Source organism: Podarcis vaucheri (assembly GCF_965113315.1).
Source record: "Podarcis vaucheri genome assembly, chromosome: 7".
NCBI classification, from domain to species: domain Eukaryota; kingdom Metazoa; phylum Chordata; class Lepidosauria; order Squamata; family Lacertidae; genus Podarcis; species Podarcis vaucheri.
In genome coordinates, this window is record NC_138765.1 from 6321694 (window position 1) to 6347679 (window position 25986).

General features: G+C 50.2%; 1 protein-coding gene across 1 annotated transcript in view; it reads right to left on the reverse strand.

Moving 5' to 3' along the window:
- The window catches only part of SIPA1L3 (signal induced proliferation associated 1 like 3), a 110993-nt gene extending 86363 nt beyond the window's left edge, over positions 1-24630 (reverse strand). Inside the window, exon 1 of the mRNA XM_082230942.1 lies at positions 24514-24630. The gene's annotated coding sequence lies outside the window, so the exon portion shown is untranslated. The remainder of the gene's footprint in view (positions 1-24513) is intronic.
- Positions 24631-25986: the final 1356 nt, after the last annotated feature.

Sequence of the window (25986 nt, forward strand, 5' to 3'; positions counted from 1 at the left end):
CATCAGGCAACTAGACATTTTGCTTTGGCAAATGAAACCTTGGTTTAAGGGATCCGTTTGGCACCTAGCGTATATATCTGAGTTTCTAACATTGCCCCCCCCAGCAAATCTTCAATAATGGCCAAACAGGTAAGTGTTTGGCACACAAGTGATACAGCGGATGGAGGGGAGAAGTGGAGCTTCTCTGTCCTGAAAAGCTGGCTTTGAAGACTCCATCTCACAGATTCCTACTAAGCCCCAAGTAAACTTTAAAGCTGAGAAGCGAGGTGGCAATTCAGCCCAAAGCCAACGCAATTATCAGTTCCCTTCAGTGGAACTGTTGCCCTGCTCTGAGACACTGCCAAAGACAAAGGACTTCCAAGCTCACAAGCAGCTCTTGTGGGCACGGCACACCAACCTCCTTTGCAAAGAAGGCTATTTATTAAACCTGAGTTCTTTATCCAATTGCTCACTCACTCAAGGAATTATCGGTCAAGTTATTCCCTCCCTTGAGCACGCACCACAGAGAATCAAGCCTGGCTCTGATTCAGGGGGATTGGGGGGGGGGGGAGGATTGTGGAGAGCTCCAGAAAGGCCTCTCCAAATTGGGAGAGCAAGCAGCAAAAAGGCAAATGCAATTCAATGTAAACAAGGGCAAAAAGATCTGAATTTCGCACATACGCTCATGGGATCTGACCTGGCTGTGACTGAAGAGGAATGAGGCCTTGGGGTAGGAGTGGAGAGCTTGAGGAAGACGTCAACTCCACGTGCAGAAGCCATGAAAAAGGCCAGTTCCTTACTAATTGCCCAAAACTGGAAGAATCAAAACACCCCATCAATTAGAGACTGGCAAACAAAATTATTTGAATTTGTTAACCTTGCAAAAATGACACAGAAAATCAGAAACCAAAAAAATACAAAGTTTATTAACGACTGGAGTAAATTTATGATATATATTGAAGGGAATTATAAAAACCTAAAAACTATAGCAGGTTCGATATAAATCTTACGATGTGCAAATCATTGACAAGTACGAGCTGCAGGAAAAACAAACTATGTATATTAAGAAGCCTGAAAGCGGGTGGGATGGAGGTCGGTAGAGGGCAGAGGAATGATTGAAGTGCTTAAAACTATAAAGAAATAAATGCGAAGATAAATAACTGTAATGGAAACGGATAAGACCATTTTGCTATGTTTAAACACTTGTAAATTACTTATTCTTTTCTTTTTTGTGATTGTTGATTTGTTTTTCTTTTTTCTTTTGGTTATGTACATGAAACTTAATAAAAAGAATTTAAAAAGAAAAAAGAAAAGAAAAAGGCCAGTTCCATGATGGGGATCATTAGGAAACGGAAGGTGAAGCTGTCCATTATACATCGCTATGGCACAAACACCACTGCATAGAGTTCTGGCTGCCTCATCTGAAAAAGGGCACTGCAGAGCTTGGAAGAAGCTCAGAAAAGAGGCTACCAGAACGACCAAGGGGCTGGAGCAACTTCGCTCTGAGAAGAGGGCATGATGTTTGCAGCTTTCTTGTTGAGAAAAAAGGTGAAAAAGAGGGGACATGACAAGAACATGGAAGTCTGGGAAAGTGGAAAGAGAGAAAAAGATCATAAGAACAGGGTGTTAATATGTTTATCTGCTTGTTCACCTGACGTTGCAGTGATTTCAAGCCATAAAAAAAGAGAGAGAACGCAGAAACCCATTGAGCAAAGTGAGCCAGGATGGCGAAGAACAGCTTTCAGCAAATGTGCACTCGGGAAAAGGGCACTGGGGTCCCCGACAAAGCCTCAGTCCTGCAGAAAACTTCCTCTTGCCACAACAGGCCAGCCCCTGCCCACAGTAAGCTCAGACCCTTCTTCCAGACAGACAGGAGGGCCATTGAGTAGCAGAAGCGTCCCATGGGGGCAGATTCCTCCAACTGTCACAACCCTCAGGGGGGTGCCTTCCGACAAGGCAGGCATTGTATGAAGATAAGGGCCCATTGTGCCCACCCTGGCATCCCTGGGTAAAGGCTTCCTGCAGGCTTATTTTCATATCCGGCATAAAAATAAACTGCGCTCTTCGAGAAACAGAAAAGTTTCCTATTAAAATATTTCAGGAGAGTGCCATGAAACATTTAAAGGGAGAGCTTCCAGGCCAAGAAGTTTAAAATTAGACCCAGTAACTTTGGACGCTGTGTCGCACGCTCCAAATTCCACGGAGAGCAGCTTGCCGGCCACTGAACCACCGTTGCAGGATGCTAGGTCTGCGGCAAGGTGAAGGCATTGCCACTGACACCGTCTCAAGAGGCGTCCTTGTTTTGGGCTGGCAGTTGCAACCTCAGTCATCTAGACCACCCAGAGTAGTTGGGCAAACCGGTCAGATGGGCAGCATATTATTATTATTATTATTATTATTATTATTATTATTATTATGGACGCTCGAGTTGTGAACATGATCCGTGTGGGATGCACGTTCACAACCCACAGCGGCATGTGTGCGCACGCGTGGGTTGCAATTCGGCGCCTTCTATGTATGCGTAAAGCGCAATTTAGCACTTCTGCGCATGCACGAACTCCGAAACCCAGAAGTAACCCGTTCCGGTACTTCCAGGTTTCAGAGAGTCCGTAACCTGAAAAAACGCAACCTGAAGCATCTGTAACCGGAGGTATGACTGTAGTATTATTATTATTATTATTATTACTATTACTATTATTATTAGCACAAATGCACAGAACCAGGCCTCTGGAGCTCCTTCAGATTCAAGGGACACAGATTCGAAGCGACACAGAAAGGGCACACAGTGAGATGACAAAAAAAGGATGTCCACTTGCCAGCGATGCTTCAGCTGCGATTCCTGTACTGCAGGGGGTTGGGCTAGATGATGCTATGGGGTCCCTTCCAACTCTACAATTCCAGGAAAGATCCTCAAAAAGAGTGGTAAGCAAAGAAGCGCTACAAGGATGGTGAGCAGCAGGAATCCAGCGCCCCCCAATCTGAAGAGCAAATGTAATCCCAGCAGAGCAGCCCTGCAGAAGAGAAAAGCTTCTCTCACCCCCCCCCCCACTCAGCTTCAAGCATCTGCATGCAGCCCCCACCACACGGCCGGCTGGGCTGCACGAGAGTATGAGCAAGGCGGGCACAGAGGCCCTCTCCTCCTGCCGCGGGAGTCCAAAGTCTCTGCAAAACAAACAGTCACACACCAAGCCTGAGAAGCACAACCCACACACCTTCTGCCCTCCCAGCTAAGGACACCTTCAGATCACAAGCAAAATCCTCGGGGGAGACCCACTAGTTTCCCCAACACAACCACCAAACTGGCTATTCAGACACAGGCCTGAAAAGGCACCTGCTGCCCGGGGGTTGCCCACTGCGGGAGCCAAGCCGCAGGCAACTGTCACCTGACGCCATTTCCCTGTGTTACCTGAGTCAGGTGAGTCTGGGCAGGTGCTGGGCCTCTCTCTGCCTGGCTGCTGCAATGAGCTGGATGAGAGCCAAGACACCGAAACTGAGCCCCAACCAAGTGGTGGCTTTGGAGGCAGGCAGGCAGGTAGGCCTCCGGTTCAGGAATTCAGCGATCAACTTCCTCTAGGTGGGACTGTGCTGCCCCCTCCTCAAGGAGCACAAACATCGCCTGGGAGCGCTCCTCAGAACAAGAGCCTCTGGCCAGCTAGGGCCACTCCTGGGCAGAGATAGCCTGGCCATGGTAGTCATAGGAGCCAACTCCTAGGGGCAGAGGGAGCTTCCCTCCTCCAATAAAAGATGTGAGGGGGCTGCCCCCCCCCGGTTAATGGGTAAAAAAAAAGGTAAAGGGACCCCTGACCATTAGGTCCAGTCGCAGCCGACTCTGGGGTTGCAGCGCTCATCTCGCTTTACTAGCCAAGGGAGCCGGCGTACAGCTTCCAGGTCATGTGACCAGCAAGGCTAAACTGCTTCTGGCGAACCAGAGCAGCGCATGGAAACGCCGTTTACCTTCCCGCCGGAGCGGTACCTATTTATCTACTTGCACTTTGATGTGCTTTCGAACTGCTGGGTGGGCAGGAGCAGGGACCGAGCAACGGGAGCTCACCCTGTCGCTGGGATTCGAACCACCAACCTTCTGATCGGCAAGTCCTAGGCTCTGTGGTTTAACTGACAGCGCCACCCGGTTAATTACCCGGTTAATGGGCATTGCCATATGGTGCGCATGCATCGCGTCATGTGATCAATTATGTGTGGCATGGCTCACATGAGTGCACCCCCCAAAATTTATTCAAGTTGGCACCCCATGCTCTGGTAACCTCCCAACCAGATAATAATAATAATAATAATAATAATAATAATAATAATAATAATTTTATATCCCGCCCTCCCCAGCCGAAGCCGGGCTCAGAGAGGCTAACAACAATAAAAGTAACACAGCATTCTAAAATCAATTCATTTTAAAATAAAATTAAATTAATGGCAACTATTGGGCTAGAGTTCTGTGAGGATTACCAAAGGAGGGGGTCAGACTGTGCCTTGGCCAAAGGCCTGGTGGAACAGCTCCGTCTTGCAGGCCCTGCGGAAAGATGTCAAGTCCCACAGGGCCCCAGTCTCTTGTGACAGAGCATTCCACCAGATCGGGGCCACAGCGGAAAAGGCCCTGGCTCTGGTTGAGGCCAGCCTAACCTCCCTGTGGCCCGAGACCTCCAAGGTGTTTTTGTTTTAAGACTGTAAGGTCCTCTGTGGGACATACCAGGAGAGGTGGTCCTGTAGGTACGAGGGTCCTAGGCCTTATAGGACTTTAAAGGTCAAAACCAGCACCTTAAACCTGATCCTGTACTCCACCGGGAGCCAGTGCAGTTGGTAAAGCACCGGGTGAATGTAATCCCGCGGCGAGGACCCCGTAAGGATTCTCGCCATGGCATTATGCACCGGTGGAGTTTCTGGGTCAGTCTCAAGGGCAGCCCCACGTTGCCCGAGTTACAATAATCCAGTCTGGAAGTGACCGTCGCGTGGATCACATTGCAATGTGCCCTTGGTGGGGCCCCAATTGGTGCAGAAAGTTTATGACAAAGGAGAGAGGCATGTGTAGGGTTGGAAGGGACCCCACGGGTCATCTAGTCCAACCCCCAGAAAGGCAGGAATCGCAGCTATGTGTCATTGTCACTCATTGAGTCTTTCACTCAAAAGACTCAATGTCCTGAATAGGGTAACTGTGCCCCTGAAGGACCAGGTGCGTAGCCTGGGAGTCATTTTGGACTCACAGCTGTCCATGGAGGCGCAGGTCAATTCTGTATCCAGGGCAGCTGTCTACCAACTCCACCTGGTACGCAGGCTAAGACCCTACCTGCCCGCGGACTGTCTCGCCAGAGTGGTGCATGCTCTGGTTATCTCCTGCTTGGACTACTGCAATGCGCTCTACGTGGGGCTACCTTTGAAGGTGACTCGGAAACTACAGCTAATCCAGAATGTGGCAGCTAGACTGGTGACTGGGAGTGGCTGCCGAGACCACATAACACCGGTTTTGAAAGACCTACATTGGCTCCCAGTACGTTTCCGAGCACAATTCAAAGTGCAGGTGTTGACCTTTAAAGCCCTAAACGGCTTCGGCCCAGTATACCTGAAGGAGCGTCTCCACCCCCATCGTTCTGCCCGGACGCTGAGGGCCTTCTGGCGGTTCCCTCATTGCGAGAAGCAAAGCTATAGGGAACCAGGCAGAGGGCCTTTTCGGTAGTGGCGCCCGCCCTGTGGAACGCCCTCCCATCAGATGTCAAAATGATAAACAACTACCTGACATTCAGAAGACATCTTAAGGCAGCCCTGTTCAGGGAAGTTTTTAATGTATGATATTTTAGTGTTTTTTGGTTTCTATGGAAGCCGCCCAGAGTGGCTGGGGAAACCCAGCCAGAGGGGCGGGGTACAAATAATAAATTATTATTATTATTATTATTTCACACTTACGCAATAAGCCAAGCCTCATGAGGTCACCGTTTGTTGCTATTAATGCTACAAAGGCAAAATAAAAGATAGAGCGTCCTATGGGATCCAAACAACCCCAAAGGAAGGGTGCTGGCCGCCCTATTGCCTGCCAGGTTGCAGTTCCACATCCCATTTGCCCCTCCCCTGCAATGCGCAGCACAGGAACCCCACCAGTCACAGTAAGTCAGCCGGCCTGTAAATCCCTGGAAGAGCCACATCTGCGCAGATGCGCTGCAGGGGAGCAAGCAGCCATCGGATAAAACGCGAGGTAGCAGCAACTGCAGCGGGAGCCTTGCGGCCTGCTCTGAGAAGCTGCTGAGCCAACCCCCTGGATCAACCCCCACCCCACAGCAGGGCTACTCAGGAGTCACCTGCAGGAAGCAGAGACTGGGCCTTCCAAAGGAAAAATCCTTGCAGCTTTCCTTTGTTGCATTACACGGTTTTAAGCTTATTTTAACATAACCTGCTCAGCAAGGTAGAAAAGCAGTAGACAAAAATAGCTTAAATAAATAATCACAGCACCGTGCGGGTCTCCGATGAAGGGAGTCCTCAGGCTGCTAATCCAGATGTTTCAGCCCCTGATAGGAAGAGGGTGATTCATCCCAGCCACAATCCCCACTGCCCTGGCAAAAACCATGAATGGGTCCTGTGGGCCACCTGCCAAGGCCAGGGCAAGGGCATTCCTATGTTTACAGTCACCACCTTCTTCTTGCAGAAGCCGAGATCTGGGGTGGGCTTTGGCTCAGGCAGCAGCTCCCAGGGAAAGCACAGATCCTGACTCACCTCCCTGAAGGAGGAGGACTTCCTTGCAAACAACGCCTCTTGCTCGGGGAAAGAGGGCAAAAGATCGCGAGACCGAGCCCAGACCTCTTGAGCGCAAAGGTCGGCAACTAGATCGCTGCATCCCGGAAAGGAGCCGGCTGGGTTTTGGCCCCGGCAGTAAGGGATCTGCCTGCGCAAGTGGGTCGCAGGGAAACAGCAAGCAAGTGGGGTCTCTCACAGCTGGCCAAACGCCAAGATGTCTGGGTGATCCTCAACAGGAGTTTTATGAATGGCCAACAGCCAACAACTTAATTCTATCACAGCCTGTGCTATCTGCCTTTCAGTCCCTCCTTCCGCCTGCCTCTCCAAACACCCACAGCTATAAAAACTCAGGATAAGATAAGACCCCTTGCAGCTGGCCGCCTGACAAAGTGGGACTTCTGAGAGCTGATATCATGGCAAAGGCGCTGGTTATGTCTTTAAGGTGCCCCACAAAATTGGTTGTCTTTGGAGACACGCCGCGAGTTGCCATCTACTGAACAACTCTTCCTCCCTCCCGACCTGGAAGACACCTTTACAAGCTGAAAACCTGCTTCCGCTCAATCACTGTTTTGGTTTTCTGAATGCAGGCAGCTGGAGGAGGGTGGGGACATAATGAAGACCTTCATTTATCTCAGCCAACACAAGGAAGTCCCAAGGTGCTGAGACGCAGCAGCAACTGGGCTGCTTCATGCGGCCGCTTGGTTTGCTGCCAAAAGGTTCCACAAGGCAACCTGAGCTTCTGCTGATATTGGACGTATTTTGGGGGGAAACACAGCAATACCCCGTATTTTTCGCTCCATAAGACGCACCTAGTTTTTTGAGGAGGAAAACAAGAAAAAAAATATTCTGAATCCCATAAGCCAGAACATCAAGAGGGATCGCTACACAGCGATCCCTCTTGCTGTTCTGGCTTCTGGGATAGCTGCGCAGCCTGCATTCACTCCATAAGACGCACACACACATTTCCCCTTACTTTTTAGGAGGGAAAAAGTGAGTGTTATAGAGCAAAAAATATGGTAATAATAATAATTTATTATTTATACCCCGCCCATCTGGCTGAGTTTCACACACCACCAACTCAGCACTGAACTGACACTCCTTTAAATTAGAACAGGAAGTAGACATTTTTGAAAGTTTGACATCCATTTATTGAACACGGAGGCAAAGGAACTCCCAGGGAAAAACATTCTTGGATAACGTACTTAGGAAAGACACCTGTCTGGAACTAGGGTGCTGTTTTTGCAATGCTACTACTTTCTCCTCATACCCTTCCTTGATTTTTCCTTTCTTCTCTTTATTGCTGTTGTTATTGGTTGTTGCGTATTAGAAACGCAAATAAAAGCAGTTACAAAAAAAATATGATAATAATAATAATTTATTTATACCCTGCCCATCTGGCTGGGTTTCCCCAGCCACTCTGGGCGGCTTCCAACAAAGTACAGTGGTACCTCGAGGTAAGTACTTAATTCGTTCCGGAGCTCCGTTAGCCGAGTCTGTAACCTGAAGTGTATGTAACCCGAGGTACCACTGTACAGTGGTGCCCCACAAGACGAATGCCTCGCAAGACGGAAAACTCGCTGGACGAAAGAGTTTTCCGTTTTGGAGGTGCTTCGCAAAACGAATTTCCTATGGGCTTGCTTCGCAAGACGACAATGTCTTGCGAGTTCCTGCTGGGGTTTTTTCCTCCCCCCCCTTTTTCTAAGCCGCTAAGCCGCTTATCAGCTGATCCGATCAGCAGATAAGCCGCTAAAAGCCGCTAATACGCTAATCTGTCAATGGGCTTGCTTCGCAAGATGAAAAAACCGCTAGACGAAGAGAATCACAGAACGGATTCTTTTCGTCTTGCGAGGCACCACTGTATTAAATTACAGTGGTCTGTTAAAGATTAAAAGCCTCCCTAAACAGGGCGCTGCCTTCAGATGTCTTCTAAAAGTCTGGTAGTTGTTGTTCTCTTTGACATCTGGTGGGAGGGCGTTCCACAGGGCAGGTGCCACTACCAAGAAGGCCCTCTGCCTGGTTCCCTGTAACCTCACTTCTCGCAGTGAGGGAACCGCCAGAAGGCCCTCAGCGCTGGACCTCAGTGTCCGGGCAGAATTATGGAGGTGGAGACGCTCCTTCAGATATACCGGACCGAGGCCGTTTAGGGCTTTAAACAAATGCTCCTCCTCTGTTACACAGACCAAAGTGCTGCTAAAAAAGAAATCGCTGCTTGGCTCTGGAAGGACGCAGAACCACTGTGCAGGGGAACCAGAAGGACCTAAGAGGAGCCTACTGAATCAGGCCAGTAGCCCGCCTAGTCCGGCATCCGGTTATCGCAGTGGCCAACCAGACAGAAACATAGAACTGGAAGGGGACCCCAAGGGCCATCTAGGCCAACCCCTTGCAATGCAGGAATCACAACTAAAGCCAAGGGCCATTTTCACAGATGCCCGTGGGAAACCTGCAAACAGAACCAGAGTGGCAAGAATGCTCTCCTCTCCCGATGGGGCAATCTGGCAGTTGCTCTGAAGGAACCAGACATTCAGAGCCTTGTGGACTTTGGACCAACTCCTCTTGCACGCTGCCTCTGCTGGGGAAGGGTCTGGCCTGCCCGCCCCAATGCAAACAAGCTAGATGCGAAAGGGCAACTGCTCTGAGTCTTGAAGCGTACGAGGCTGCGGCGTTCGCTTTGCAGAGAAGGCGGCCTGGCAGACAAGCCCCCAAACGTTGCACCCTTACCAAAAGGGACCCCAGAGGAGCAGGAGGCTCTTATGCCGTGGCAGAGAATGTCGCTTGTGAAATGGTCCCCAGCAAGCGTCCTAAGGGCGATGGCAGGATTCGAGCCAGGAACTGACAGCAAGCTTTGCCCTCTCCTGAGCAGTCCACAAGGAATTAGGTGGTAGGCTTCTCAGAGGGAGCCAGGTACTCTCAGCACCCAGGGCAGGCCCATTTGACACAAAGGAATGACCCCCAGCACACGACCCACTTCTTAGAGGAGGCTGAGGGGCCCACCAGCAGCCAGCCAGGAAGATGTCCTTGCTAGTGGACTTTCCTACAAAAAAACACCAAACCATCGCTGTTGCTCTCTGTGCCGCCACTCACGGCCACTTCAAACGCGACCAGTTTCCCACATAGAAGCATGGGGGGGTTGTATCCACCTGAGTTCTTTCCATTAAAATTAATGGACCTAAACTAGCCACATGCATTCATTTCCATGGGTCTAGTCCGAGAATGTTATTAGTGCTGGACGCAAGCCACTGTCTCTGGAGGGCTTGGAAAAAGAACAATTGCTTTGAAGGACTGGACGTGTGTGTAATTGGAGAGTCCTCAGGACAACCTTTTTACAAGCAGAAAATTATTTTCGTTTCTGCCAATTGAGAGGCCGTTCTGACATGGTCCAGTGCGTGGGACTCTGTCCTGCCTCCAGAAACACGTGCCGCTTCACGTGCTCTCTCTCGCACAGCATTTTTCGCGACGGAAGAGCCTTCCTGATGGAGCTGCAGGTCATCTGGTCTTCAGCATTATAATAATAATAGTAATTTATTATTTATACCCAGCCCCTCTGGGCGGCTTCCAGCAAAATATTAAAATTCTTTCAGCACCGGGGGGAAAAACATTTTCTGTCACTACAAGGAAGCACAAAACTATTTTGCCACCTGGTTTCCTCAGCTCATCTATCTCCCAATGCCTCAGACACCCTTCCACCCACATTAAAAAAACAGATATAGTTCTTATTGAGAAAAACAAAACATAAAAACCACAAGCATAGCAGTTAACCAGTTACAAGCTGCATGTCTAGTGACACAACGGCATACAAAAAGATCTTTATTTCACCCTCTCAAAAGGCAAAGTGACGCAAGCTCTGCCGTCAAGTGCAATACCTGTCAGATATATCAGTTAGGCCACAGACGGCACCTTAAACTTAGGTTGCAGTCGCCATAACAGAATGTTGATTCACCAGGGGGTTGGACTAGATAACTCTCAGGGTCCCTTCCAACACTACAATTCTGTGATCTCCTCTACATTGCTTGACTATAGCTTGCTCTTAAAACAAGGGAGTCCCAGAGTGCAAGAAGGAGAATACACACAGTTGAAATGGAAATGGTATTAACTATGGACTACTGGATTCAATGGGGCTTAATCCCAGGAAAGTAGAAGTGAGTTTAGCTTAACTGAGTGGGGCTTACTCATGCATAGAATTGCAGTTGGCTCTCTGAGTGGGGAAGGAGATGCAACTTGACTAGTAAATTACATGAATTACTCTTAAACTTGTAGAAAACAGATTATATTGTTAATCGTATGCAAGTTTAATTAGTACTTTTACTAAATCTTCTCTTGTAAATTTTAAATTTGCCCCTAAAACTGCATAGCACCTTAATATATTCTCCAGAAATCTTTAATGGTTTAGTTGAAGCATGCTATCATTGAGTTAATTTTCATATAATGACATGCATCAAATTTAGATTTTTTTGTTGCTGTTCAATATGTTCCCAGATTGTTTGCATTCACTATGACTCATCACTGTATTTTGGATTGTCCTGGACCTGAATACCATTTGGTATTCAAGCCCCAAACCAAAGTCCTGTTTGGATGCATTTTGGCTTGCCTGCTGATGAAAGTGATTATTTCATCAGTACGTGGTGATTTAGACAGCTAACTTAGTAGCAGTTGCCAGGACATTACCACTTCCGTCTCTACGTAGCTCCATCTTATTTCAGATATCAGTATATTGTGGTGTTTAGCTGGCGATATATCACGAAGTTGAAAACCAGGTATCGCCCAGCGCTAGTCATAAGGCTAAGAAGTACAGTGGTGCCCCACAAGACGAATGCCTCGCAAGACAAAAAACTCGCTAGACGAAAGATTTTTCCATTTTTTGAGTCGTTCCGCAAGACGAATTTCCCTATGAGCTTGCTTCGCAAGACGAAACGTCTTGCGAGTTCTTGCGAGTTTGTTTCCTTTTTCTTAAAGCCGCTAAGCCATTAATAGCCGCTAAGCCGCTAATAGCCGTGCTTCGCAAGACGAAAAAACCGCAAGACGAAGAGACTCACGGAACGGATTGCCGTATTTTGCGCCGCATAGGACGCTCCGGCCCATAGGACGCACCTAGTTTTTTTGGGGGGGGGAAATAAAGAAAAAAAATATTCCCCCCCCCAGGTGCGGGGCTGGAAGAACCAGGTCGGGGAACAGTGGGAAGGCACGCTCTGCCTCCCCGCTGTCCCCCGAGCTTGTGGGGCTGGCGATGGGCAGAGCTGTGCTGATCCCGGGATGGCAGGCAGCTCTGCGCGGCCACCGGGAGCGGGGCGGAGCTTAGCGCCCCGCTCCGGATGGCGGCGCAGAGCTGCGCTGGTCCCAGGACGGCAGGCAGCTCTGCGCGGCCACCGGGAGCGGGGCGGAGCTTCGCCCCCGGCTCCCGGTGGCCGCGCAGAGCTGCGCTGGTCCCAGGACTGCAGGCAGCTCTGCGCAACCCTCGGAGCCGGTCTCCCGAGGGTTGCGCAGAGCTTCCTGAAGCCTGGAGAGGGAGAGGGGTCGGTGCGCACCGACCCCCCTCGCTCTCCAGGCTTCAGCGAAAGCCTGCATTCGCCCCATAAGACGCAGGCACATTTCCCCTTCATTTTTGGAGGGGAAAAAGTGCGTCTTACGGGGCGAAAAATACGGTAATTTCGTCTTGCGAGGCACCACTGTAAGGCTTCCTTAGTGGTGGCAAAAGTCAAGTAATCCTCATCGGCATGGAATGATTCTGCCATTTGCTGTCTTGTTCTGCTGGGCAAAAGTGCAGAGCAGGTGCAAATGCCCAGACGACGACATGGAGCCAGAGAACAGCCCCCAGCCAACAGAGTCACCTGGGAGAGGCGGCAGGAGGGCCTCCCGGGCTGTAGGTTTACAGTCTGTTCCCCAGTTATGGACCACAGATATGAAGTTTACGGCATGTAATGCCTTAAGAGAGAATCTAATGAAAATGATCTATAGGTGGTACATAACACCAGTCAAGCTTGCAAAAATCTACCATTTGCCTGATAACAAATGTTGGAAATGTAAGGAGACTGAAGGTACATTCTTTCACCTTTGGTGGACATGCCCAAGGATTAAGAACTTCTGGGAGATGATTTATAATGAAATGAAAAAGGTATTTAAATATACCTTCCTGAAGAAACCAGAGGCCTTTCTCCTGGGCATCGTCGGCCAATTGGTGCCAAAGAAGGATAGAACTTTTTTCATGTATGCTACAACAGCAGCAAGAATACTCATCACTGGAAGACACAAGAGCTACCCACTCTGGAAGAATGGCAGATGAAGCTGATGGACTACATGGAATTGGCGGAAATGACTGGCAGAATCCGAGACCAGGGAGAAGAGTTGGTGGAAGAAGATTGGAAAAAATTCAAAGTATATTTACAGAAATATTGTAAAATTAATGAATGTTAGGAGGATGCTGGAATGAAGTTACATGGCTTTAGCAGAAATGTTATAAGGAACTAAGTAAAAATAGATTGTTAATGGGCCAAAGTGTAAAATTTAAGGCCAGATTGTGTTAAGATAAATTATAGAACAAAAATTGAGAAAGATGGAAAGGATTTGCTGAAATAGCTAATTGAACAAGAATACAAAAAAGGGAGGTGTGAGGAGGTTGATGATACAAGTAAATGAAAAGTAGAGACAGAGAGATATTGGATGTGTTTTTTGAATGTTTTTGCTTTTCTTGTTGTTTTGTTGTATTGTTTTTTATTGTGTTTTTTTCTTATTTTTGATGTCTTGTGAACTTTTAACTTTTTTTCTTCTTTCTTTTTGTAACTATTAAACTTTTAATAAATATCTTTTTTAAAAAAAGTTTACAGTCTGTTCCCATGCAACACCTGATGGGATGCAAGATAGAGAAATGGGTTTCACCTGCCAGCCTCAAAAAGAAGCTGGCTTCCCTCATCTCTCCCTCTCCAACCTCTGCTTAAAAACCTCCAAGGAAGAAGAGTCCACCAACGGAGTCCCTTCCCCTGTTGAACAGCTCTCACTGTCAGAAGATAATTCCTGATGTTTAGTCAAAACTTCCGTTCTGGTAACTTGAAGCCATTGTTTTGGTCCTCGCCTCCCGAGGAGGAGTAAACAAGCTTACTTCATCTTCCATGGGGCAGTCCTTGAGATATTTGAAGTCTCCTCTTCTCCAGACAAAACATACCCAACTCCTTCAACCGTTCCTCATAAGGCTTTGTCTCCAGACCCTTGGTCATCTTGGTCGCCCTTCTCTGCCCACATTCCAGCTTGTCAACATCCTTCTTAAACTGTGGAGCCCAGAACTGGATACAGTATTCCAGGTGTGGTCTGACCAAGGCAGAAGAGAGTTGGACTATGATTTCCCTTGATCTGAACACTAGATTTCTGTTGATGTTTCTTAGAATAGCAATAGTGGTCCCCCCCCCCCGCTGCATCACATGGTTGACTCGTGTTAAGTTTGTGGTCTACTAAGAACCCTCGATCCTTTTGACACATACAGTACTACTGGCAAACCAGCTGTCCCCCATCTTATATCGGTGCAACAATTCTTCCTTACATTTGTCCCTATTGACATTCATTTTGTTAGTTTGGGCCCTTTGTTCAAGTTGTTTTAAGGACGTTGAACAACAACGGGCCCAGGACAGAACCCTGCGGCACCGCACTTGTCACTTTTTCCCAGTATGACAAGGAACCATTAATGAGTACTCTTTGGGTTCAAATCAGTCATCCAGCTACAAATCCACCCAACAGTTACCTTGTCTAGCCCACATTTTACTAGCTTCTTTGCAAGAATATCACGGGGGGATTTGTCAAAAGCCTTACTGAAATCAAGATACACTATGTTCACAGCATTCCCCTGATCCACCAAGCTTGCAACTCTATCGGGAAAAGAAACTAGATTCATCTGACATGACTTGTTTTTGAGAAAACTATGCTGGATCTTAATCACAGCATCATTTTCTAAAGGCTCAAACCGATCTTTCTAGGACCTTTCCTGGTATCAATGTTGAGCTGACTGGTTGGTTGTTATCTAGGACTCCCCCCACCCCTTTCACCATTTGCCCACCTCCAATCTGTAGGGACCTCACCTGCTTTCCAAGAATTCTCGAAGAATGATAGACAGAGGCTCTGAGATTAGATCTGCAAGCTCCTTTAGCATCCTTGGGTGCAGCTCATCAAACTCTGGAGATTTGAATTCATTTAAAGTAGCTAGGTGTTCCCTTACTACCTCTTTTCCTATCTTGGGCTGCAGCTCCCTCCTTACATCACTGATTCTGTTACCACCAGGCTGGGCATCACGTTCCTTTTGGGTGAAGACAAAGTAGGTGTTGAGCAGTTCCGCTTTCTCTCTGTCACCCGGGAGCATTTCTTTGTCTTCTCTGTGCAGAGGAACTGCTACTTGCTTGTTCTCCCTCTTGCTTCAAACATAGCTGAACAAATCTTTGGTTATTATTTTTAACCTCTTTTGCAAGCCTGAGCACATTCTGAGCTTTGACCTGCTTGTTGTTCTCCCTGCAACTATTGCCTACTTGTTTATACTCTTTATTTGTGATTTCCCTTTTCTTCCCTTTCTTATACATGCCCTTCTTAAATCTCAGCTCATCTGTAAGCTCCTTATGCCGCCATACTGGTTTCTTTAGATCCTGTTTTCTTTGTGGTTGAAATTGTCTATGTTTGTGTCTTCAATATTTCACCTTCCAAGAAACTCCCATCCAACTTGGACCCCCTTCTTTCTAAGTATTTCTGATCATGGGAATTCACCCAGTAGTTCCTTAAGCTTTTTGAAATTGGCTTTCTTCAAGTCCGCAGTGTGTGTCCAACTACACGCAGCTTTCCCTTGCCTCTGTATCATGAAACCAAAGAGGACATGATCACTTCCTCCCAAGATTTCCAGTTCCAACCTGTTTCAATAATTTGGGGACAGCGGCTGTAGCACTAGGTGAGTCTTGGGGGCTTGAGAAGCTGGAAGCTTAACTCAGAAGCCCAGTCCTGCGCCGGGCTAATTTTCAGGGATCAAAAGAGACCCACTTTGCTAAAGGTCACATGGGAAAGCTCCCAGGAGAGATTTGCCTTCTTCACAGGAATGGAGGTCCTGGGAGAAGGAATTGGCAGAAGCTCTCTCTCTGCTATTAAACAACCTTGTTCCTGCAGCCTGCCATTTAATTAAGATCTACTTATCTTCAGCACGAGAGAGATTGCTTGCTACATTCCTGGAACTCACCATCGCAGGCTGCCTGCTAATGTGGACGTTGGCGGACGCGTTCCCACTGGCAGAATACCAATCAAAGACAAGCAAGCTGAACCTCAGTCCCTCCTGCATCCGACAACAATTGATTGTCGGATGCAGGAAGGCCTTGGAATGGAGGAGAATTGCCAAGGCCCTCGGAATGAAACCCAACTGCTGAAGCCAAAATCCAGTCTGCAAAACGGGGCATCTTTTGCCACTCACTGCCACCAAGCAGATCTGGATACTGCCAGGCAAACTGGAAAGGAGAACCTGCACCAAAGTCCTCACAGCCTAGAAGGGTCAGGAAGGAGGAAATGGGACTGGGTATAAACTCCGGTTTCCAGGCCCCAAACCAGGGCATCACCCACCAAGGAAGACTCCCCAAGATACACTGAGCTCTGTGGCTTTAAGAGCTGCCCTTGGAGACCAACATGTCCTTGTGCAATAGAAACACAAGAAGCAAAGTACCGTATTTTTTGCTCTATAAGACTCACTTTTCCCCACCTAAAAAGTAAGGGGAAATGTGTGTGCGTCTTGTGGAGCGAATGCAGGCTGTGCAGCTTTCCCAGAAGCCAGAACAGCAAGAGGGATTGCCGCTTTCACTGCGCAGCGATCCCTCTTGCTGTTCTGGCTTCTGAGATTCAGAATATTTTTTTTCTTGTTTTCCTCCTCCAAAAACTAGGTGTGTCTTGTGGTCTGGTGCGTCTTACAGAGCAAAAAATACGGTAAAACTAATGGTCCATTTGCCTCAGTGCTGTCTACACGGACTGGCAGCAGTGGCTCTCCAGGGTTTCAGCCGCAGGAGTCTCTTCCAGCCCCACCTGGAGATGCCATTGGGGATGGAGCCCGGTACCTTCTGAGCGCAAGGCAAGTGGCCCCCCACCACTGAGCTACGGTGGTCCTTCCCCAACAGAGAGGCACAGCACAAACAGTTGTGATTAACAGGAGTCAATCAAAGGGCTGTGATTCGAAGTTCAAGCGCCTGCTTTGGGGAAAGCTAGCACCAACCCCCCATGAGCTGACAGGGAAAAGAGAAAGCTTTGCTAAGGGGGGGGGTTGACGCCAGATCTTTTGTGGGTGGCTTACAGATTGATGGGCCACAGCTGAGTGGCAGAGCTCTCAAACGCAGAGGAAAGTGGGGGAAGGAACACTCTGTAAGGCTTCAATCGCAGGGGGCAGGAATGAAAGAAATCTGATGGGGGGGGAGAGAGAAAATTCAGCAGGACACGAGTTTTAAAGTCTCTCTTCTTCTGCTCAAACCCCCCCAGATCCCCACACAGAAAAACTAACCACGCATCCTGTGAGCTCAACTGCAGCATGCCTCCAGAGAAGATTTCCGCCGCGAACAGAAGGTGGAATTTGCAAGAACCAAGAGTCCAAGTTGAAAACAGCTTGTGAAGCTATTGGAAACAGAGGTAGCCGTGCCAGAGTGCCGGCACCCTGAAGCTCACGTCTCCACTGGAAGCCCCCTGCAATCCTCTGCAGGGCAACTGGAGCTTCGGTTTGACAGGGAAAAGCATCCCACAAGCGACCTTAAAGACTTTATTATTATTATTATTACATTGTATTTATACCCCGCCCTCCCTAGCCAAGACCAGGCTCAGGGTGGCTAACACCAGTATAAAACAATTGATTGAAATACAACTTAATAACAAGATCAAAAAACAACATTAAAATGCAGCCTCATTTCAGTAGAAACTCAAATCAAAAACTTTTTTTGGGGGAGGGATGAAAACATAAAGTCCTCACCAAGGCCAACTGTCCAGACTGGTCCTACGTGGGCCAGAAAAAAGCCAGGGAAGTCCCCAAATGGGAGTTCCATCACAGGAGGAGAAAGGAAAAAGGAAAGAGGGGGAGGGGATCAAATTGATTCCAAGCCAAAGGCCAGGGGGAACAACTCTGTCTTACAGGCCCTGCGGAAATAAATCAGATCCCGCAGGGCCCTGGTCTCATGAGACAGAGCGTTCCACCAGGCCGGGGCCAGTGTTGAAAAGGCCCTGGCTCAGGTTGAGGTTAATCTGACTTCCTTAGGGCCCAGAACCTCTAGGGTGTTACTATTTATGGGCCTTAAGGTCCTCCGTGGGGCATACCAGGAGAGGCAGTCCCGCAGATACAAGGCTCCTAGGCCGTGAAGACTTGCAGATTTATGTCGTGGTCAATGACTTCGAATGTAGCAGTAGCATGGAGGCAAGAAGGACCGGACTGGCGAGCCCTGCTCATTTTTTAGCCCTGCAGCTAAAAAAGCCAATGCAATTCTGGGCTGCATCAATAGAAGTATAGCATCTAGATCAAGGGAAGTAATAGTGCCACTGTATTCTGCTCTGGTCAGACCTCACCTGGAGTACTGTGTCCAGTTCTGGGCACCACAGTTCAAGAAGGACACTGACAAACTGGAACGTGTCCAGAGGAGGGCAACCAAAATGGTCAAAGGCCTGGAAACGATGCCTTATGAGGAACGGCTAAGGGAGCTGGGCATGTTTAGCCTGGAGAAGAGGAGGTTAAGGGGTGATATGATAGCCATGTTCAAATATATCAAAGGATGTCACATAGAGGAGGGAGAAAGGTTGTTTTCTGCTGCTCCAGAGAAGCGGACACGGAGCAATGGATCCAAACTACAAGAAAGAAGATTCCACCTAAACATTAGGAAGAACTTCCTGACAGTAAGAGCTGTTCGACAGTGGAATTTGCTGCCAAGGAGTGTGGTGGAGTCTCCTCCTTTGGAGGTCTTTAAGCAGAGGCTTGACAACCATATGTCAGGAGTGCTCTGATGGTGTTTCCTGCTTGGCAGGGGGTTGGACTCGATGGCCCTTGTGGTCTCTTCCAACTCTAGGATTCTATGAGGGTGTTATTTTTTCAGTAAATCCAGACTTTCATCCAGGTAAGGATCCTGCCTTGGAAACTACCCTCAGAGGTGCCTTTTGACAGGCGAGTTCAGCAGCAGGGAGTCAATACGGATTAGCCTGCAGCAGCTCCCACCCGATCTGGGAACTGCTGAGATGTAACCTCTGCCCAGGTTCCCCTTCCTCCCTACAGAAGTGAATACTGTGAGTAAGTCCCTTCTCTGTCGGGAGAAAGGCAGATTTCCAGCTTTCGGAATTAGCCGGGTGCCAGTCGCATTTTGAGAGTGGCAGCCGGCCTTTTGCGACAGAACGGAGATGTCCAGGCGCCAACCACCCTTGGCACCTGACTTAGCACCTCCACCTGCCTGGTCTGCCAAGGCACAGCGGCAGCAAAAGGCTTGTCTTTTTTTTGCTGCCATGCGAATCAGGTGTTTGCAGGGTAGCGCACTAGCAAAAGACGCATCTTTTGCTGCCATGCTACCCTCCAGACACCGATTCACCCACAGCTATTATTTTATTTATTTATTTATTTATTATTATTACTATTACTATTATTTTGCTGCGGGGCTGCCTGGTCTGGTAGTGGAGCAGCAACCAAGAAAATTTGGCGCCTAGCCATTTTGTTTTGGCACCCACAACCTAGGTCCCAGCAGCCACATGGCTCCTAGCATTCCATTCCCATTTTCTAACACTGGGAGTCTCACCCATCCTGACAGGCCTTGCATAGCAGACCCTCACTACAGGGAGGGTGAAGGCCGCAAGGGACCCTCAAGGCAAGGTGTGCACAGGGATTCTGGCTGAATTTCCCCCATATTCCTTTACGCATTAATATCCTTTTTGCCCTTTCTGACCTCTCTTTGCTGCCTTTTCTTCTATACCTCTTTTAACTCTAAGTTCAAGCCTCTCCCGCGCTTTACTTGCACATGAAGCAAACTGGGAGGCGGCCGTCCAGCCCACTCTTGCATTTCATCTTCCTGGCAGTAGAGTGACGTGGGTGGTGGTAGCCCACATGCTCAGGCTGTTCCTGGCAGCGGTGTCTGCACAAGAGAACGGCCCAATGGGTGGTTGCCCCAAGGGTTGTGTGTGTCTCCTCTTTCTGTCTCACTCAGTGGGGCAAGGGCAGCCCAGGCGATCCATGCGCGACAAAGGTTTCGCTTTATTAAGGCTCCTGTCGCAAGCGCAGCCCCCTGCCTTGCTCCCGATCCGGAAGGGAAGAGCCTCAGAACCCTGAGGGTCCAATCCCATTTCACTAGGTCCCCATTCTACAACCCCTCCTCTGAATAATGAAGGCACCTCGCCAGGGGCAGCAGCCCTTATGGGTGGGTCTCAAACCCTGCAACTTCTAGGAGAGTTTATTGCAGTCGCTGGGGGGTCACAGCAGGAGCACACGACAACCATGCAAACATATGGCAAAAGATTACAAAATGCATCCCCAAGTGCAAGCTTCCTGGGTCTGAGAAAGTGGAAGGTACCTGGACCACTGTATGCACTGTTTTTGGGAATTGCAAGTGGGCTTCCTAGGAAAGGCATCTGTGAGAACAGGATCCTGCACTAGATGGGCCTGATCTGGCAACGGCTCTGCTTATGTTCTTAATAGGACGGAAGGTAGAGATTTCCCTTGGCAGAAATGACTGGCAGAATCCAAGACCAGGGAGAAGAGTTGGTGAAAGAAGACTGGAAGAAATTTAAAGACTATTTACAGAAACATGGTAAAATTAATGAATGTTAGAAGGATGTTGGATAGAAACTAAGGGGTTTCCAGCTGTAATGCTTTAGGAGATACGAAAAAAAAGGTTTATAAATGGGTAAAAGCTTAATGGTAAGGATTTGCTGAACTAACAAATTGAAGTGGAATACAAAGAAGGGAGGTATGAGGAGGTCTGGGGAAATACAGTGGTGCCCCGCAAGACGAAATTAATTCGTTCCGCAAGTTTTGTCGTCTAGCGAATTTTTCGTCTTGCGAATCACGAAATCCCATAGGAATGCACTGAAAATCAATTAATGCGTTCCTATGGTCAAAAAAAGTCCAAACAAAGCCAAATTTGGTACAACAACAGTTTATTAACTGCTCTTTAAAGTCACACATACTGTAAAGAGCAGTTCAAAAATTGAAGGGAAAATAAATTAACTTTATAAACAAAACATGTCTTTGTTTTTAGACAAAGGAAACAAAGTCGCGAGACGTTTTCGTCTTGCGAAGCAAGCCCATAGGTGAAATTTGTCTTGCGAGGCAAATCGAAAACGGAAAAACCTTTCGTCTAGCGAGTTTTTTGTCTTGCGAGGCATTCGTCTTGCGAGGTACCACTGTAAGCGTAAGGAAGATATGTTATGGAAAACTATTTGTTTTTTAACTGTTTTATGTTGTATTTTGTTTCTTTTTATTTTTTATTTTTTTCATTGTTATATTTTAAAAACTTTAATAAATATCTTTTTTTGGGGGAAAGAGATCTCCCAATGCATCCCACAGAAAAGGGAAAGCATGGAGGTGGTGTCTCTCACACCAGAGAAGGGGAAGTGTGACTACCCCACACAAAAGAAATATTTTGGGGAGAATTCACTGATTTCTAACCCTGTCTCCCGTGAACCATTTTGGCTATAAAATTGGGAGCTTGATCCCAGGCAACCAAGGGGCAGCCGCGTGCAGAGGCAGGATTCAGGCAACGTATTAAGACTTCCGAGCTACAGACAATCCCTCACTGCCCTGCACCTTCCGCCCATTTCACTTTCAGGTGCCTGCAGCAGGAATGTTTGGGAGGCAAACACTGCAGGGGAGTGGCTGTTTGCTTAAGGACAGCTACCCCTGCCTGGAGAGTCATTTGTGTACCTTTAGAACAAACAGAAACTCTCCCATTTGTACTCTCTGGCTTTGTTCCTCTTAAAGGCAGGCTGATGCTGACCCAAGCCTGGGAGCACACCTCACTCTCAACAAGTGCTAACTTTAGGCCTTGGATACAGGAAGGCATCTGAATTCTCCCCACGCTTCTGAGCTGAGCTGGACAACCGTTTCCGACACTTGGGCACACCTGTGCGTTTGTCCTGCTGGACTTACACCTATTTCACACGCGGGGAACCGTATTTTAAGTCTACGGAACCGGACACTGCAGGCGACACAGCAAACGTTTCAGCAGCCAGTTTTGCACCGGTCTCCATTCATGCCAACCCTCTGGCCTTTTCCCCACTGCACCTGAAAGTCTAAATTGTAGGGGTGATATGCAACTGGCCTTGCCAGGTGAAAGGGGTGCAGATAAGGAGGGTTTTTTGGTTGCTTTCAGCCCAGTGATTCTGGAAGTTCCCTAACAAAGGCAGCAGCAGAGGAAGCCGGCACCTGGCCTGGCCTGCCACTACTAAGGTCCAGGTCTGGGCAACAGACACGGTCCCAGGCCTCACTGTGAGAGCAGGGTGCTGGCTAGATGGCCCTCTTTGGCCTGACCCAAGGACCCTCTCTGGGTCTTCTTAAGGACTTAGGACACCTGCGTGCTCCAACTGCATGTAATACACACCTGCAAGACTCGCATGCCAAACACCGAGTTGTTCACATGCCCATCACCACAGCATGTACAGGCCACCACCACAGACCAAGCACACAGCCAACCCCCAGTCTCCTCTCCCACATAAACACAGAAGCAGGCACCCAGGATTTCACAGACTAAAACTATCCCCGCACTTGCTCTCTTCTGGTGCACCATTTCCAGGCCCTTATCAGACCCCTGTTTATTTGCCTCCCTTCCCTGGTAAACAATCCCAATCTTCCCAGACACTCCCAGGATTTTCTGCAGCCCCTTCTAAGAGCCACTTTCCTCCCTGGCATCCAGACAAACAATAGGGGGGTTATTAAGTCGGTGTCTGACAGTACCCTGCCCCTAATGCTGCAAATCCCCCTGCTCTCGGTTGCTGCCTCCGCCTCCTGGTGCAGCTGTTCCTTGCAGAGAGTATAATGGAGCCAATACCTTCAGGCAAAGCGAGCAAGTTTAACCCCCCCTTAAATGTCATTTTTGTCTGTTTGGATTCAGCTTCTCTGGCGACACATTGACCCTTTCACTGGAGATCCACCCCACAGAGAAAACCCAGAGCTGTTTGTAAAGAGGGGGGTGGGGGTGGGAATCACCTATGCAGTCCGAACAGCCTCAGCCCCAAAGTTCACACGGCTAATGCCATCTGGAAATCAGTGTCATGTTTTGGCAGGTCAGCACAAGCGAGATTAGGAAGAGGGCCCGCTGCATTCCTCACTAAATCTCTCTCACAGCACATCAAACTCTGTCCCCTTTGTAGTCACCAGTCTACCGACATTATGATAAAGCCCGGCCAAAGTCACCATGGAGGGAGACTTCATGCCAAGTTCGGGGCTGGAGCAGAACAACTGCTGTTCCTCTGGCAGCCAGAGAGCCACCCAACTTCCTGGAAGGAAAGCGTGCACCTTGGCCAGGCGGATGCTAGACAGGAGACCTGGCAGGCTTCACCCATGCCTCCAGTTAAACACAAACCAAACTGCACCCCTTTGCCAGGAGGGGAGAGGAAAAAAATGTCAGCATGAGAAGAGAGAATTACACAACTTAGCCCTCCTCTTCAAAGATGGGTGCTGGGAGAGCAAAGGCAAGCATCTCCCCCTATGCCAACTCGTGCCCCACGGTACAGATTGGAGAGATGGCAAACAAAACCCAAACTGGAAATTGAGGCTCCCCCCCCCCCGCCACCAATCATGTTTTCTCAGGCAGCACCAGACCCGGCCTGAATAGGCGATTGTCTGCAAAATTAGGTCAGGAAAGCCCTGCAGAGGCTCCCACTGGGGAGAAGCTCGAGCTGCTGCACCAGATCCCACATTTCGCAGTTGCTGGGGGCGGGGGGGGGGGAGAGGAGAGCTCACGGAGCCAGGCACTCAGCCCACGAGTACAAAGCTGCCCGGAGTTGGCGGGTCTTTGGGTGGGGGAAACGGGCCAGATGCAAAGTCAGCAAGGCAGATGGACAAACAGCTTGCGGGGCTGAGCAATGGATGGGAAGGGCGCAGGCATGGGGGGGGGGAACCGGGGGCGCAACTCCGAAGCTCTCCTGGGGGTGGCTTCGCTTTCGCCCCGGGACACGAGGAAAGCCATTCCCTTGAAAGAAAGAGCGCTCAGGGATGCCCTGCTTCAGTTGCGATTCTTGCATTGCAGGGGGCTGGACTAGATGGCCCTTGGGGGTCCCTTCCCAACCCGAAGCCCCCGGAGCGGGTCCGGGCGTGTTTCCTGCCCGCCGTAGCAGCTGCCCGGCGCCCCGCCCCCTTCCTCCAGGGACCGCCCCTTCCGTTCCCCCGGAGCCACGCGCGCGCCCTCCTTGCTCTCCTCCCCCACCCCCCGCAGCCCCGGTGGAAACGGGGAGCGAAGAGAAGCCCTCTCGCGCGGGGGCCGCCGGGAAGCGTAGTCCCGCCCGCGCCGCCCTCCCCTGCGGGGCACGAGCGAGCGGACTACGGCTCCCAGGAGGCCCCGCGCGGCCCCCACTGTGTTCGTGCGGCGAGGCGGGAGCGGGGACCGGAGCGGCGGGAATGGGGGGTGACGAAGAGGAGGAGGAAGAAGAGGAGGCTCTGAGAGAGAGAAGGCGCCGGGGCTGAGGGGAGACGAGTCCGGGAGGCGGCGGAGCAGTCGAGGGAGACAGCGGAGGGCAGTCGCGGCAGGTCCCTTCGCCTTTCCCCGCGTGTGTCCCCCCCCCCGTCCCCAGGGGGCGAATGGCGGCGCCCAACGGTCGCTCTGGGACGAGGCGCGCGCGGAGGGAGGGGGGGGTCGAGCGGAGGCGCGGACTCACCTGGCGGACGAGTGGGGGGGGAGCGCGAGGCGGCGTCGCGAAGGAGCGAGGAGAGGATTCAGCTGCTCTGGCCGGGCTCGGCCGCGCTCACTCGCTCGCTCGCCCAGGGGAGGGCGGGGCCACGGAAGGAAGCCCCGCCCCCCTCGCCTCGCCTCTTCTCGCCGCTCGAGGGGGCCGGGGGCGGAGCCAGAGCGGAAGCCCCGCCTTTTCCTCGCCTCTAGTGGGTGTCGGAGGAGGAAGCGCGAGCGGAGGAGGGGGAGGAGCCGTAAAATGGGAGCCCCGCCCTCCCGCCGCCGGAGCTCGGGCCGGGTTTGCTCGCTCAGGGAGAGGGCGGCGCCGCCGCGGGCGGCTCCGCCCCTCGGCTTGAGGGGCCGCCGCGCGTCTTAAAGGCGCAGGGCTCCTCTGAAGGCGAGAAGGCGAGCCTCGTGGGGCGAGAAGCGTGGGGTTGCAGGAATGGCCCTGGCTCGCCTTCTCCTCCGTGCTGCGGGGGATCCGAGGGAGAGGCTGCCCCTGACCATGTGCAGAGTTCCTTCTGCGGCCGCATCCCCTCTGCTAGGCTTCCCCGGGAAAGACTCGCTTCCCAGGGCGACCCTGAAGCCACAGGAAGAAAGTGGGTCTTAAACACGGGGAAACGGGCGGAGTGAATGTGCACGTGCGAATCCTGTGCATTAGCCCACTTAAGGCCATGACTGGAGGGTTTCCTTTAAAAACACAAATCCTACCCCCAAAACCGCCCCCAGCACCCCCTTTTCTGCCATACTCTGCCTGCAGCTGTTTTTCCAGACTCCAGCCTTTCCTGCCCTACTCCAGGCACTCGTAAGGCGCCAAACTAGCATTCCCAGCCCAGCTGGAAAGGGAAGGAGCTTTGCACCCAGGGCAGAAATCCAGGCACCTGCAACAGCCACTGCCTCTCTGGTCGAGGTGGGGGCAGCTGTGGCCACACCTGAGCACAGCCGGGTGATCCTCAGTCCGGCTTCAACCCTAAAGGGGCTTCAGAACCACCACCAAAGGAACACAAGTGAACAGCAAAGAGAACCTGCACAAACGACGCTGACACAAAAACCCACACATGCATTAAGCCAAATAGAAATATCCCCTCCTGATCCCCACCCACCATGGCCCCCTCCACCTCTCCCCCCCCTTTTCGTCCTAATGTAACCCTAAGCCTGTGGGTCCCCAGATGTCAAACTACAACTCCCATCAGCCCTAGCTAGCAAGGCCAGAGCTCAGGGATGATGGGAGTTGTAGTCCAACAACATCTGGGGACCCGCAGGTTGAGAACTGCTGCACCAGACCAACCACAATTGGACACACACCCCGCAGGCGTTGACACTGGAGGCCTGCGCTTTTGGCAAGCTGTGAGGTGGCCAAGGGCCCAATTAGGGCTGCCTGGAGAAACGAGCTCATGGGGTCACGACTGGACAAACGCCAGTTCCCTTGACCTGAAGCGAAATGGGCTCCGTAGCCCATAGT